Source organism: Brienomyrus brachyistius, chromosome 21 (assembly GCF_023856365.1).
Source record: "Brienomyrus brachyistius isolate T26 chromosome 21, BBRACH_0.4, whole genome shotgun sequence".
Classification (NCBI taxonomy): domain Eukaryota; kingdom Metazoa; phylum Chordata; class Actinopteri; order Osteoglossiformes; family Mormyridae; genus Brienomyrus; species Brienomyrus brachyistius.
In genome coordinates this window covers 11,820,442-11,835,811 of record NC_064553.1, presented here as the reverse complement: position 1 = coordinate 11,835,811, position 15,370 = coordinate 11,820,442, and positions in this window count along the sequence as shown.

Here is a 15,370-nt window from a genome sequence, read left to right as displayed (position 1 = left end):
TGAGACCACATAGATTCATTCGGTTTAGCCAGATCCGTTTACAAGTGCATCTAATAAAAATTCCTTTTATGTTCGAATTTCTTACCACATCTGATGCTGTGTAAGGCTGGGACTTTCATCCAACTCTGGTTCGAGTCATCGCTGTTGTAAGGGGAATTTGTTGATTGATTTTAACCCACAGCTTCGTAGTAAATGATGACTTAATAATGTGATGATGACGCCGGGATGTAACGAGTCTGGGGAGTGTGGTGACACCGGGGCCACGTGTGCTGAAATGATTCCAGCGTGAGTGGAGACTGCCACCTAGTGGCTCGGAAGTGTGTTTGTCTGTCATCCAGCCCATGCAGTGTGCGCAGTGAGACATTTGATCAGGCTTCCTGACACAGTTTACTTTTTTTTTTTTTTTTAAGAAATGAAGCATCTCATTTACGATCCATTGTTTCTTTGCTGGGAGTGCCATTAATGTAAAAAAAAATAGGAGCGATTTGGAGGTTTAATCAGTGGCACACTGATCAATGCATGGTCTGCACTATAGTAAGTGGTCCTGGCTGTATCACTCATATGTAACATTTGCGGTCTGGCCTATGGAGGCCAAAAGCACACGGAACTAACAAAAATCTAAGTACCACCAGGTGGATTCAGCTGCTGACTCCTCCCGCTATTTTGTATCTGCACACTACTGCTTGCTAGGCATCTCCAAGGCTGCAGCAGGAATTCTGCAAACCTTCAAAAGCATGTCACCCTCCCCCCCCCCCCCCCCCCCCCTTCACAAAAAAGGCTGGTGCACTAATGGTAAGAAGAAGGTGCTTATTTGTCGGCACACCACCCGACACACGACGTGGGCGCAGTCTGGTGGGGGTGTGGCCTTACTGGGAGAGCGGGATTTGGCCGTTCCAAACCGGGAGGAAATGGAAATGATGCGAGAGATTCATGTAGGTAACTCACTGGTAGGGGTCTTTAGAAACCTGGCATCAATTAGCTGGCCTGGACATCAGCTGTGAGGTGGGATGAGGGGGGGGCAGAATGCACAAGATGACTGCAGGCATTGATGTACCTTGGAAGCTGGAACACCCACAGATTACAAATGATAAATATCATCCATCAGACGGCAATTAAATATCCGCTGAAGCAGAAGCTCGTTCCAGTTAATGAGAAGATATACAATTATTGGTAACGGTTTACTTGATGGGACACAAATAATACAGTATTATTCTATTACTTAAAGTTACTATATTTGGTACTATATCAGTTAATTCTGTAAACCTTTGTGAACCACGGAAGGAGCAGATCATGAATAACACAATTTAAACACTGATCTCATATTTGTTCATCATTAATGAATCATGATGCAACTTTTATATTTGTTATATCTGTTATTTCTGTAAATCTTTGTGAACTACTGAAGGAACTACGAAAGGATCAAGTCATGCACAACACACGTGAAACACTGATCTCATGTTTGTTCATCGTTAATGAATCATGACGCATCTTTTATCTCAAGTAGTGACTATGTTTGTTCATGATTTGTTCATAATTTGTACTTCAGTAGTGACTGAGTGACTAAGTATTTGTGCCTCCCCCCCCCCCCCCCCCCCCAAGTGAAGTGTTACCCAACTGTTTAAACCGAACTGGAGAACATAATAGATTTTATTTGGCTGAAAGTATAAACCTTTACATTTTTTCTAAGAGCTCATAAGAACAGTCTAGCATGGGTTCTATAACTACAGTATATTCTTAATCAATTCCTACATTAAAAAACTATATATATTTTCATGGGCTGAAGCCATTTTTAAAAATAAAAAAAACAGATGTATGGAGTATTCTGTCATATCCCTGCGGCAAACTGATAAGGGAAAATTGCTCATTTTAATGGGGGGGGGGTACATTGTACTATCTGAAAATCTGTCAGTGAAACAGACTGCTTGAGACTGGTACTCTAACCTATTCTGTAAATAAATAACATGCAGATGTGGAAAGATCAAGCTGAAATCAACGGGGAACAAAACACTGCAAATTGAGGGCACTTTCCGGATGCAATCTGCGCTGTCAGCTCTCATCCATCTCGTACGGGCTTCCAGGAAACAAATTAGGGCCTTTCATCACACAGCAATTAATAATGTATTCCACTTCCTCCGCTCTGTCATTTGGAGAGACAAAAAAAAAAATGAAAGCCTTATAGATTGAACCCTTTCTTTGGTAAAAGCCATTCATAAACTTTTCATCTAGATTAGATCAATGTTTTTGTCCAGGATGATTCCAAGATGGCTGCTGTGATCACATTAATGCTGTGAAATCGCATAAAATATAATAAAGTGGCTTATAAAACCAGTGTCAGGTGTGTATTGTTGCTGTAGCTGGTTTGTGGGGACTGTTATTAAAAGAAATCTATGTAGGGTGAAAACTATACCTATTAATAGGACATGGATTTTTATCGAAGTGATTCAGGGATAGGCACGGCAAGGCAGCTTAATCGGTAGCAGTATGGTCTTATAGCTCTGGGCTGTGGGGTCGGACCTCACCTCTGGGGTTAGAGGTAGGTAAGTCCATGCACAGTGTGTGAGTACAGATCCAGTCAAACGTCTGGACACAAAATGAAAATCATTGCTTTTTTTAACAAGATAATGACCTTAAGCATACCTCGAGGTGATGTAGTAATAATGTGAATAAGGAAAGGGATGAGTTTGGGATGAGTTCGGGATGAGTTCGGGATGAGATCGAAGAGTAAGAGCAAGGTAGCCAACTTGCGCCCAGATCATGTGGAAACTCCTTCAGGACTGTTGGAGAATCATAAGAGAAGCATCTGGAAGCTGATCTAATGAATGCCAAGAGTCTGCAATGCTGCCATTGAAGCAAAAGAGGGCTATTTTAGGTTCTTCTCTTGGGTGTTGCAATATTTCATATGTATTATATGTATTATGAATAACATAGCTAAAATAGAGAGAAATGCATTAAAAGCAGCTGTGTCCAGACTTTGGACTGCTCCCAGTCCAGATTCCCCTTGCCCTGTGCCCCACACTGCCTGGGATAGACTACAACCCCCCTACCTCCATGACCCTACCTGGATAAACCATTTTGTTATAAAAATATAAACAGTATAGACTTCTAATATCTATACTTCTAGAGAAGTATAGATATATGGTATAAGGGGCAGCGTGTGGTGCAGTGGGCTAAGCCTGTGTGCCTGTAATCAGCCAGTCACAGGTTCAAACCCAGCCACAGCATGTCTGTGGGTCCTTGAGCAAGGCCCGTAACCCCCAGCTCCCTGGGCGCCATTGCAGGTGGCAGCCCTTCGCGGACAGCTTACTCTACATGGAGTAAGCTGAGGGAGGTGTAAAGACAATTTCCCCACGGAGGGATCAATTAAGAAAGTAATTTTGCTATTTTTGCATAAATTTACCTGAACAAACTAGATTCAAAACTAAAATAGGTGACACATTGAGAAAATGTGGCAAAAACTTATCAAGTTTTTTTTTAACTGGCCAAAGAAGTGGAGATCAAGTGGGAAATATTATGCACGTTATATGTTTAATGAAAATCGTATGTGGAATCTATTACTGTTACATCACTAGTATAAACAGACAGAGGGCTCTGCACATGATCTGAAAGATATGTTTTGTTGTATTGGACCCAGGTTTATGCATTTTGGAAAACACTGGTCCATCTTTCCACATCAAAAAGCCTTGAAGGATACCCAAGAACAGTCTTAATCTAAAAATCCGTTGGGAAAACCTACAATTAAAGATCCTATTGAATACTAATAGGAAAAAAATAGCACAAGATGTTCCCTAATTTTCATGGAACAGACTCCTAGACATTGTACTGGGTAAGCAGACAATGGATGGTTCATGTGTGCTGATTTGCTCAGTGGTATAGGAGCAGAGTCCTGACCCTAAAACCTTCTGGACTGAAAGAGAGTATTCACAAGCAGCGTGCTGAGTGGCTTGCCACAGAAAGTGCAGTGGGAGGGAGCTCTAGAATGCTCGGGAATGAATACGATCCTTTCATTCACAGCTTTTAAGGGACACCCAGTCAAATAAATGTGATCTAACAAAGGAAGTACAATAGCTTATGTGGTGTTTTATTTAAGTTTCATATCCTTGCACACTAAATTGTTTTAGAATATGAATAAAATAGCATAGTAAATAGCACTGTGAGAAATAAGGGTATCGCCTTGCTAGTTTTGTTCCCCCTGGGTACAAACAACATTTCTGTGCCTTAAATTAGATTAAAAGGTACATTTGTCTAAAGCTAGGATACAACTCCAGTGACAAATCTAAGGTTTTTTTTATTATTACAGTGTAGGATGTGTAGTCTTAAGTTAATTTTGTCCAACTTTGGTTTTGCGTGGTCTGGCCCACTTTAGCTCAGCCTCATCAGGTTTGGATCATTTCCGTCAGAATTGGCTTGCTTTAGCTTGGTTTTGTTAATCCTTTGCTTCGATCGTAGAATAAGCCAGTGGCCTTTATGACAGCATCGTGCTACTGGGCCTCAATGCTGTTGGACGGCGATCATGGACAGGTTTAATGTAGAACACCTGCTGTTCCACGTTACTTCAAGTGACGTTAAATCCATCTATCCCTCCATTTTCTGTATCTGAACCCATGCCAGGAAGTGCAGGGTACGAGGCAGCATGCCAGCCAATCAGAGAGCTATGTTACAATGACAGGTATTGGCTGAAAAAAGTGCAACATAGTATTATTTTGCCTATTTATTTTGTTTACATTTGCATTGACTTAAAATCATTCAAACAGCACTGTAACTACATACTGTCGCATGTCCTGATTTTTTGCCAAAATCACATTTGAAAAAGTATTATATTACTCACTATAAAGCCCCCCATTGCAGCTCCATCCCAGGTTAGGCTCTGAACCTACCAATACCCTGAATAGGACAAACGATTACAGAAAATGGATGGATGGGTTTGCCCCCCAAACAGTCAGTAACTTATATAATCAGCAGAGGTTGGTTTTCAAAATCCCAGTTTGTCAAGCTCAGTAAACCTCTGTGTATATATTTTTTAGTTTGTTTGTTTTATCTAACATATTTATATAAAGGGTGGGAAGATAGGCGGAAGGAAGAAAGGAAGGAAGGATGACAATAAGTATTTCTAGCAGAGTGCGATCATCCCAAACGACGACCATTTCTGGAACTCGTCAGCGTTTCCATCGGTTACGAGGTCATGAGTGGCAGATACTTCCTCCTGTACCCAGAACGCTACTGTCTCTCTCTACAGAACCGAAAAGAGGATGAGGTTTGTGCAATGCCTAGGTAATGTTTTCCATGAAAAGATTAATCACCCAAAGCACACCTGTGTGGAGCGGAACTGAAGCTCTCCCGGAAAACACGGACTCTGTAGCTCGGTGATTCATACGGACATGGTTTCGTAATGACCGCCGCTTCCATAATCACACGATCTGTTACCAGCTGTTCCTGTTCCGAGACACGGTACAATTAGAATATGATTCGCATACTTTTAAATAAAAATGCATATCAGTTTCCTTTAGATTTAAGTGAAACTATAATTAGACTATTTAAGATATGTCGTGATGTTCCGAAAAGCACACAACAGCTTCCTTTGGTAGAATAGGCCTATTACTATTCGGAAGCACATAAATATAAATGAATTTCTTGCAACTGAGCCAAAGTAGTAGTGGCACGCATGTGTAAGCAATGCAAATCTAACTTCACCAATGTCCGTCACATTTCATCTTGAGCCAGTTATGCTGATTATTAATTAAGAGATATTTATTAAATTATAGAAGGACCACATGTTTCTAAGAATGCAATTTTGAGCTTTCACGGTTTCACCGGTATGTACGTTTGATCAGGAAGTACGATGCGAGATTACCCTTTTCTTCTTTGTTTTTGCACGCGCATATTCCTTATCACAGATAAACTTTTTATAACTTTTGTTTATCACACCACTACTTTTTAACACTTCAAATGTCAGTCAAGCTAGAATGTGATTCACTAGTACTTTACAACTACTGCCTGTTTTTCTGATTTTCCCCCCCGACCTAGAAAACGAACATTGACTAATGTAGAACAATGCACTTAGTCCCCGTCTCCGGCAAGACACTGCGTCACATTTCTGTGACGTATACAGGTAGCTATGGGAAAATCCACAGTCATCCAACCAACACCAGGGGGCGCTGTATGTCATTTTTACACATGACTTTTGAACTTGTTTAAAAAGTTTTTATTTCCTTAAGTTAGTCCAGTATAAATATTTATGTGATTTTTTTTCATTTAAAAGCGACATTTCATATCTGGTAAAGGTGATGCATAATGTACATTTTGTTACTGACATTTTCTCGCGGCTATTCAGTGACACTGGCGATGATATTTTTCTGCCGCTGATGGCATTAATCTCTTACGCGCTCGTGACAGTTTGTGAAGCTACGGTTTGCACTGTTAGTTCCTGTTTGTCAGCTTTGATGGCCACAGCGAGGATGACACATCTTAAGATGAAGAAATCGTTGTGATAACCAGTTCAACTAGTTTTCCGAAAAACATTTGTCTGAAATCGCAGTTAATAAGTCAAAATAACCCGGTTATTTACCCGAACAGTAAAATGAGCCTTTAAAATACCAATTAGAGCTACTTTGTAAGGTATCCTGTATTAAAGGAAATAAATATATGCATTTTGTGAAATTCTTGTTTCCTTTAATGCTTTTGCAATCTCTTCCTCCCTTGTACAGAATGATCTAGAACTGACACATGCACACAGCTTGGCCACACCTAGCAGCAACCTTTTTTTCTCATTGAACTCCCCTCTTTTTTGTCAGTGCGTGGTTAAACACCCCCTTGCCCCCCCACCCCCCCCCCAAACCAGCTGCGTCCCTCCCTATCTTCCCCCAAAGCCCTTGTCTCCATGTAAAACACTTAAGTGCTGCTCAGGGTGGTTGGATGTGGGATTGGGCAATCACAGAAGGCGTTCACCATAGTAGGTGTGTGTGGGGGGAGGGGGGGCAAATTTGCCTATTGGCATAATGTGGAGCATGGGCTGTGGCAGCCAGTCGAGCCTAATCTTCCATGTTGGCCCACGGCCCGCTGCAGCAGAATGACGAGGGAGAGCGAGATCTACTTCTGCTCCTAGAGCTGGTGTATGAGCATAAGCCTGAATGATTTTCAGTGTTTCGAGGCAAGGCAGGACACACACACTCCCTGCGTCTGACGCCGTGCTTTTCATCCTTACTAACGGCGGCATTAACCTGCCACTTGCGCATTGCAAATCCAACTGTCGGTTCAGCCCCTGGGTGTTTTTCTAAATGTGCTGTGGTGTGGTGAGTAACATCAGTAAAAAGCTGTGTCAGACCAAATAGCTAAAAGTAGTCCCCTTTCAGCAAATCCTGAAGTGAATATATAATTAATGATGCATAATTAAGCTGGTGACTCATCGCTGATTAAGATCTAACCTGTCTGTACATTTCTTTACTTTTTTTTTTTTTAAATTTGGGGTAATTTTTGGAGGAATTTTGTCCTCATTGCATGTTTTCTGGCTCTTAAACCTACAGACGTAATTGTGACTCGTGTGTTTATCACATGGATTTTCTGATAAATGAACAGTTGATCGAATCAGCTTAATAAAGTTGATTCTGTGAGGTCATATTAAACTATGATGCTATTAGATGTTGTCCAATTGAGTATGATCAAGTGTAGCCATAAGACATTTCTTAATGGATTGACCAAGCAAATCGGTGCGTCATTTCCAACAGCAAGCAAAACTAGACTGTCATCCCCATGACCAAGACTTAGTAATGGCACTACAATAGGAAAATATAGCCAGTTTTAGACTGTAGCTCAGAATAGCTGTAAATACATGAGTTTTTTTGTTTTGCAGGGCATGCTGTCATACTGTGGTATATTGCAGCCACTGTGTGAACCTACATGCATGATGTCATAATTATGACTCTGGGTTGGAATCGCTTTAGGGCGCACACAAACCCATCGTTGCCTGGCCTGTCTGGACTGGTTTGCCCGCCCTGTTAGCGCACTTGTGACGATCTGCGGCTTGGCGCGTCTGTGTAAATCAAGTGGAACTTCTCCACGCCTTGGCCTCTCTACCCTGCCACCGAAGCCCCTTAAAGCCACACAGCTTCCTCTTCGGTCCAGCTTCCTCAAGCGTAAATTGACTTTAAAGGGCATCTTTTTTTTTTTTTAATCACATTATGAAATGATTGAAACTGAATGAGACAGTAAATTCTTTTTTTCATATTAGCCTTAGGAGGCAGCTGTCACAGCTAATTTTTTTTTCAGGAAACATTCTTTGTATCCCGAGGATACAGGCATGGTAAGGTGTGGGAAAGAACTTTCTTGGGGAGTATAAGCTTAAGTGTCTATATATACATATTATTGTTTACAACAAAAGCGTGTAAAAGTGAGAAAAAGACTGATTAAAGTACATTCTCAACTGAGACGGAGCGTAACTAGAAGATAGTTGTGCTGTGTGACTCTGGCAATAAAGTCGCGTTATAAACACAAAAACTTGACTGACAGGCAAAATTAAAAAGCAGCGTTGTGTAAGTGGGCTGGAATCAGGCCATCATCGCTTTGGCTTCGGAGATCGGGGGGTTTAAGAGATCCCTGTAGCTGCGAGGATGAGAAATTTTGGAAGTCCATTATCGGATCAAATCAAAGTTTTGTCACGTACACAATTATCCTCAGTATGATGTGTCATGGAGTGCTTGGTTGCCTGACTCCGAGAATGTGTTAACAGGAAACATCAGTATAAAAAGAACATTAAACATTAAAAATAAAGCATGTTTTTTAACCGACAAGAAGCATAAAGACCCTGACAAAATGGTGTTCTATGAACCCTCTGCAGTCGTTATTAAATTTTTAAGTATCAACGTCTTCCAGCCTTGATTTCCTTTGTTTCGTACATAGAAAATCATTTTTATTAGAATAATTCAAATATATATGAAATGTTTCCCTGCACATGGAAAAACTATTATAATAAACAACTTGAGTAAGTGTAATATTTTTCAAAGTTTCACACTTTGAGTTTGTTTGTGTGTGCTGTTGCTGAGAACTTGGAGATGCATCTCTGGTTGCTGGAGAGGTGCTGTCGGCTACGTTTCCTTATAAAGATCACCCCACGGCCCTGCTTTGTGATAAACAGGCCTAACGTTTCAGAGAGCGCAGCACGTCACAGCAGAAACGCAGGGTGATTTTCCAAGATGGCTGCATCCCCTGGCAACGCACGACGAGCTGCTACTTAGGGTTTTCACTTGGTGTTGTTTTTGTCCTTCTTCTTCTCTTTTCTCTTGTATTTCACTTCTGTTTGTCCTCCCCCCCCCCCCCCCCCACCCCCGATGCCCTACCCTGCAACTGTAGCTCTGTTCCTCAGAACACATGTGACAAAACTCAAAAGACAGGTTGTTCTCCATGAGCCATGTCCAGAGAAGCGACATGCGATGGTCTGCTGGCGTTGCACACGGACACTGTTACTGCAGGCGCGATAAATCAGGCCCCGCAGTGATTCCTGTGACACATTTAGGTGTGTCGCAATGCATGAGCGGCACTCGGTGCGAGAACTATGTGCAGGAATGAGCCCTCCCTTCGAGCTCTTGAAGCCTGAAGCACTCTTGCCAGCCTCAAATAAGAAACGCTGCCCAAGGGCATTGAGCGTGGCATATCTCGCCCGGACCTGATGATTAGACCTGTCAAACGATATTCACTACTAAGGTTTAAGGGAACCTTGTTCGACCCTCGGCTGCCAAACTCCTGAAAGGCTGGATCAGATCTGAAATAACAAAACACGCCGGCTTAAATGTGTTTTTACTGTTGGGGTGGGGGTGTCTCCAGAGTGAGTCAGCTGGTCCAGGTGCAGTCTAGGTCCTGCAGGCCACATTGGGTGGCTTCAGTCTAGGTCCTCGCACTGGCTGACTCTGATAAGGAGCTGTGTTGTGGTGGACCACCTATAGCATAGTTCATTTGGGGAGTTTAAGTCCTCTGGACTGCTTCTGATTGGCCATCGTGCCAGTAATAGCAGGCACTAAGGCTAGACTGCATCAGATAGAACAACGTACACAAAGTATATAATGTGAAGACAGTACTATGTTGAAGACGGAGGGTGATATGTATCTATAAACGTGAATGCCGAAACATGCATATTTTTTTTTCTCATTTAGAAATCATTTGTTTGATGTGATGCTCTGTTGTGATTTTCTTGCTATGAATTTCAAAGTAAATTCTGCCGTTTGAACAAACCAAGAGCGACCGTTTAGCGGGCCGTTTATCAAGGTGGTTTTCTCGGCATGCGAATTAATCAAGGGAAACGTGACGTTACCCAGGCCATCTGGGCTAGGCAGTACCTCTAGGGTTTGTCTGTGGTTATGCCTGACTCATTAGGAAAGTCATCTTACTGGCCAGCGGAGGATTTACCCAATATCGCAGGTCCAGGTAGGAACAAGTAACGAAACACACATCTATAGACCGTCCCACGGTTTCTGATGTGTCACTATAACAAATTAAATTAATATAACTAATAGGAATCGGGAAAATAAATAATATTAAAAAATAATCATTAATTATTGATGAACCAACAATGTTTTTAAAAGTCGGCTAAATTACTCATAGACATTTTGTTCTGATTTAAAATCTTCTCATATAACCTGATTCCAGACTGTTTATACAATTTAAAATAATCACCAATCAGTAGAATACTTTTATCTGTCTATATATACATCACAGTCTAAATGCATTTGTCTCCATTTACTTTGTCATATAACCTTTATTTTAGAATTTTATCATTTTAGTAAATTCCTACATGTGTGCCTGGATTGTCTGATTCCTCCAGTTGTTCGCCTGCATTCAAAAGTTAATTGGATTTAAGGATTTATTTGCTCAGTTGTCCTCTAATTATTTTAATGATCCTCCATTCACCTGATGAAATGACTGTTAAGCCTGCCCATGAAACTCTCTTCAGGGTTGGCAGTCTTCTGCTATTGCTCATCACTTTTATTTTCCAGTCCTACTTAATGTCAACACGGTGAGTCCGAAGACTGAAATCCATTTTTTTCGCGACGGTATCTGTTAAAAAAATGCTCAGTAACTCACACGAAGGAGAAACTTGTGAAAATAAAGGCAGCGTTAAAATAACAGGCCGAGCGTCCATTTTCTTTTATCGAAAAACAGTATGGAAATGAAAACATTCATCGGGTTTTGTTGCAAGCGTGTGGCAGTAGGTGTGTTTTCATAGTAAATGTTTACTAAGAATGTCTGCTCTTGTTTATGAAGAGATTTCATACCCCGAAGAAAGAAGCAAAAAAAAAAAAAGAAAAACAAAAAATCCAGAATAACGTGTTTGAACCAGAACTTTTCTTTTAGTCACCGTGTTGCGTAAACTTCTGGCTTGAGAATCCCAAGGCCTAAATCTGGGTGCAGGGAAGTTTGCTGCTTCTAGCCATTTTACTTGGGGGGTCTTTATGGTTTATAGTCGCCTCCCCTATCACAAAAATATGGGTTTGATTAATTGAATATGAATATCCATTGCTAAGCGATTGTGTGGGTGCTTCATAATGTCCTGGCATTTCGCTGGGGTTTTGCTGAACCTTTCCTGTAATGCATCTCAGGATTGGCTGCGGAGGAGGGTGGCGTTCCAGTCAGAGAGCGTCGAATAAAACCTGGCATCGTTATGCCAGAAGATCATTCTGCTACTTATTTTTCCACCCTTCATGACCTTAACTCTCGTGCTGTGATCCATGTCATTTTGGGCCCAGCAACAGTTCTTAGTAAATCCTGTCAGACTGGATGGATTATTGTTGCGAATGACAGCCACAGGCAACATTAATATTCCCATGAGTGGGAAATGCCACAGCCAAGGTGAGGCCCGGGATGACTGTGAGAAAAACAAGGGGCAAAGAATCCTAGTGCTGGAAATTACATTCTTTTGTCTCAAGGCCAATTGTTCTAGCAGTTATTAAAAAAAAAAATAGTTCCACTGATGTTTGACAAACTGATTATGATTTGGTGACAACGGCTTGTGGGTACAGTCATGCACTGCTCATGCAAAAAAAAAAAATAAAATAAAATAATTTAAATACAAGTGTTGGTTTCTGGATAACCGGGCTATGCGTATGTCAAACTTTATTTTCAGATTTTCATAGTCTAGTGTAACATAGTCTTTAATTTCACCTTTGTTAGCCCTTTATATAAATCTAGCCCACATGGTATAAAATTAACGAAAAAGAATGAAATTAATGGAAAAAAAAAGTGAAAAATGTACAAGACCAATAAAATATATATATATTATATATATATATATATATATATATATAATTTATTTATGTATTTTTTTGGTAGATTAATGAAATTTTGCAGACCTCTATTTGTTGATTAACCATGTCATTATTATTGTTTTAAAGTACAAAGGGGACTGCTGGCCATCAACTCCACTAGAACATTTGTCTTACATGGTATTAAATTATGGTTTAAATATAAAAATGGTGCAAAGGCTCCTCAGTTATGTGTGTTGACTGGATAAGCTTCCATTTGGGTTTTATTGTAACAAACTCCGTGCTAAAGGCGCTGGTGTTTTTGCATATTTATAGTTGCTGGACTTAGCAGCCAGCACAGGGACAGTGGTAAAATAAAGAATGGTATGTTATTGGTAGTTTGGATGTTACCAGTATTGGCCGGCATGTGGGCAGACGTCTTGAGAATAACTCGCAGGCTCCGTGGCACGTAGGCGAGTAACAAATCAGAGGAGAGGGCTGTTGTGGAGGAGGAATTGCTTTTTAAAAGTCCCCCCATGAACAATCCTGCTTTCTCTTTCTTTATAAATTTTTTTTTTTTTGCTTACATCATAAAAACCAAGGTGCATTCTGGGAGAACGTGAAGGCGTGAAGTTTCAATATGCATGTGGCTGTTAAGTTGTATTTTCAAACGTAATTCTGAAATTTTCCCTGCTCTCCGACCTCTTTTGCATTATGAGCCTGGTCTGCTGAAGCATCCCTACGCATTGACACCGTAGTGAATTTGGGTTGTCGGCTGAATATTATGTTTGTTTTCAAACCATCTCCATGCATTTCCCTGCAGCACTTGGAACTGAGGGTCTGGCATTTTGCCATTGTTGTGGGTTTGTGTGACTTCCCAACTTGGATGATCTCCGCATGTTTCCTTTGGGTTCTCTGGGTTCCTCCTGCTTTTGTGGGAATTGGCATCCTGCAGTTGCAGTTGTGTTGATGTGTCCTTCCGGGTGTCCTCTGCTTCATTAAGTTTTATTTGTATAGTGTATTTTCGCAACATTATATTGTCTTAAAGTGCTTTACATCATCCCTGCCCAAAGTCTACAGTGAGCAAGCCAGAGGCGACAGTGGCAAGGAAAAACTTCCTAGAAGGAAGAAACCTTGGGAGGAACCAGACCCAAAGGGGGAGCCCAACCTCCAGGGGCCGGCAGAGGAAGTCAAATGAACAAGTCCAATTCACATTGTCCAAATTTTAAGATTTCAAATTTTAAGTCTCAATGCAGGGGGCAGGCAGGTGATGGCAGGCAGGTGCCGGTTCTGCTTCCGAGGGCAGGATGAACAGTGGTACCGCAGCAGGGACGGAAGGAGAGACGTCACAGTGACAAAGGGCAGCCAGGCTGGAAGGACGTCACAGGCAGTAGAGGCGTCACAGGCAGCAGGATAGACAGAATATCTTGATTTTTTTGGGTCCCCATGCAGCACAACCCAGGAGGGTTAGGGGAAATAAAAAGCTCATTAGCCAAGGTAGGGGAGACTAGAGGCAGTGCAAACAGTTAGGTGAGTGCAGTATGTAAGCTCCGGCAAATATGGCTACTGCAGCAGAAGTAGGAGGGAGAGGTGGGTGGGAACGCAGGCATGGGGAGTCCCTGAAACATCAATCCTCCGATTCCTGGGATACCCCTGGACTAGGCATCTGGTATATTGGGCATTTTCCCAGTGGGCCATTGAGCGTTAGCTGGGATTTTGCCCCAGTTCAGCGATATTAAGCATGGGTGTATACGTGTGGTCGGCCATTTGTAATCCCAGTCCAGCCCTGGGCTCCAGAATCCTTAAAACCCTCTATTATCAGCTGTATGAGATGGGAGGCCGATAACCCTTACATATGTTGACCTCTGCTTCATATACTTTATATATACTGCATATCCCTTTAAGTTTAGACCGATCCCTTTATCATAGATGTATCTCACCTCTGAGGTGCATCTAAGGAAAGGCTAAAAGAAAACATCAAAAAAACAACTTCTTCATGGATCTTTAACCTGCATCTGAAAGCATTAAATTCAAGGTACTGCAAGTAGGTGGCACTAAGGGTAATTACTCATGCACACTGGGAAATTGTGCAGTTCAGTTTCTTGCTTTTCAATCAGGCCTGTTTGCACGCATGAATATGAAAAGTAACTCCTCAGTCCCAAGCCGTCTCTGACCTTTCGCCTAGATATTGTGCAACAGGCAGCGCAGGGGAGCGATGAGCGGCGGGTTGGGTTCCCGATGCTACGAGCCGCGCCAAGCGAAGACGCGGCGGGATGGTGCTGGCTGCACCAAGTGATGACGGATCCCCCCCCCCTTCACCTGAGAGGCTTGGCAGCGCCCTGTCGTACTGCAATTCAGGCGTTCCACACCAACCACCACACCCCCCCCTGGCCGGCTCATACCACTGGTGGGCAGTCAGCAGGGGCGCTGCTAAGAATTTTGGGCCCCATGAAAAGAATCTTGACAGGGCCCCCAACACAGTTTATTGGGGGCTTCTCTGGGCCCCCTCTCAGTCATGGGCCCCGAGAATCGTCATCGTTTACCCCCCCTTTACAGCGCCCCTGGCAGTCAGGGGGAGGACTTTGCCAATAACTCCTTTTTTAAAAGTTTTAAAGTTTAAATTATAATCTACTATAAACTGTATGATACATGATGCATTTTGAGGTGTCTAAGTCTGTTCTTGTGGATGTAATGATTAAATAATACGCACAGGTCTTGCTCTGCCTGACTGGGACGCTTCACTGGAGTCACTAGAGCATCAGGTGTCAGTATGTGCTGCAGGAGAGCGGAGGGGAATTCCAGATGCACCACCTTTTGCAAGCTCCTCCCCCTTCCCCAGTACCCTGTCCTTCCTAGCTTCTGTTTTGTTACCCACAGGGAAATGCCCACTCTTAGGCAGCAGTGGCAGGGGCGGAGGGGGGTTAATCAGTAGGTATGCTGTTAGATTTGTACCCTCCATGTCTGAAGCACATCTCCAGGTGGCGCTGTTGGGAAATGGTGCTCAATCAGCAATGGATGTGCCTGGGGAGGGGCAGCCTGAGGCAAGGGCATAGGAACCAGGGAGAATGGGGTGGACATGTACCCCCCCAATATTTAATTTGCCTTCATTCACCCCCCCTAATTAAAAGACCTTTGAATTATTAAACTAA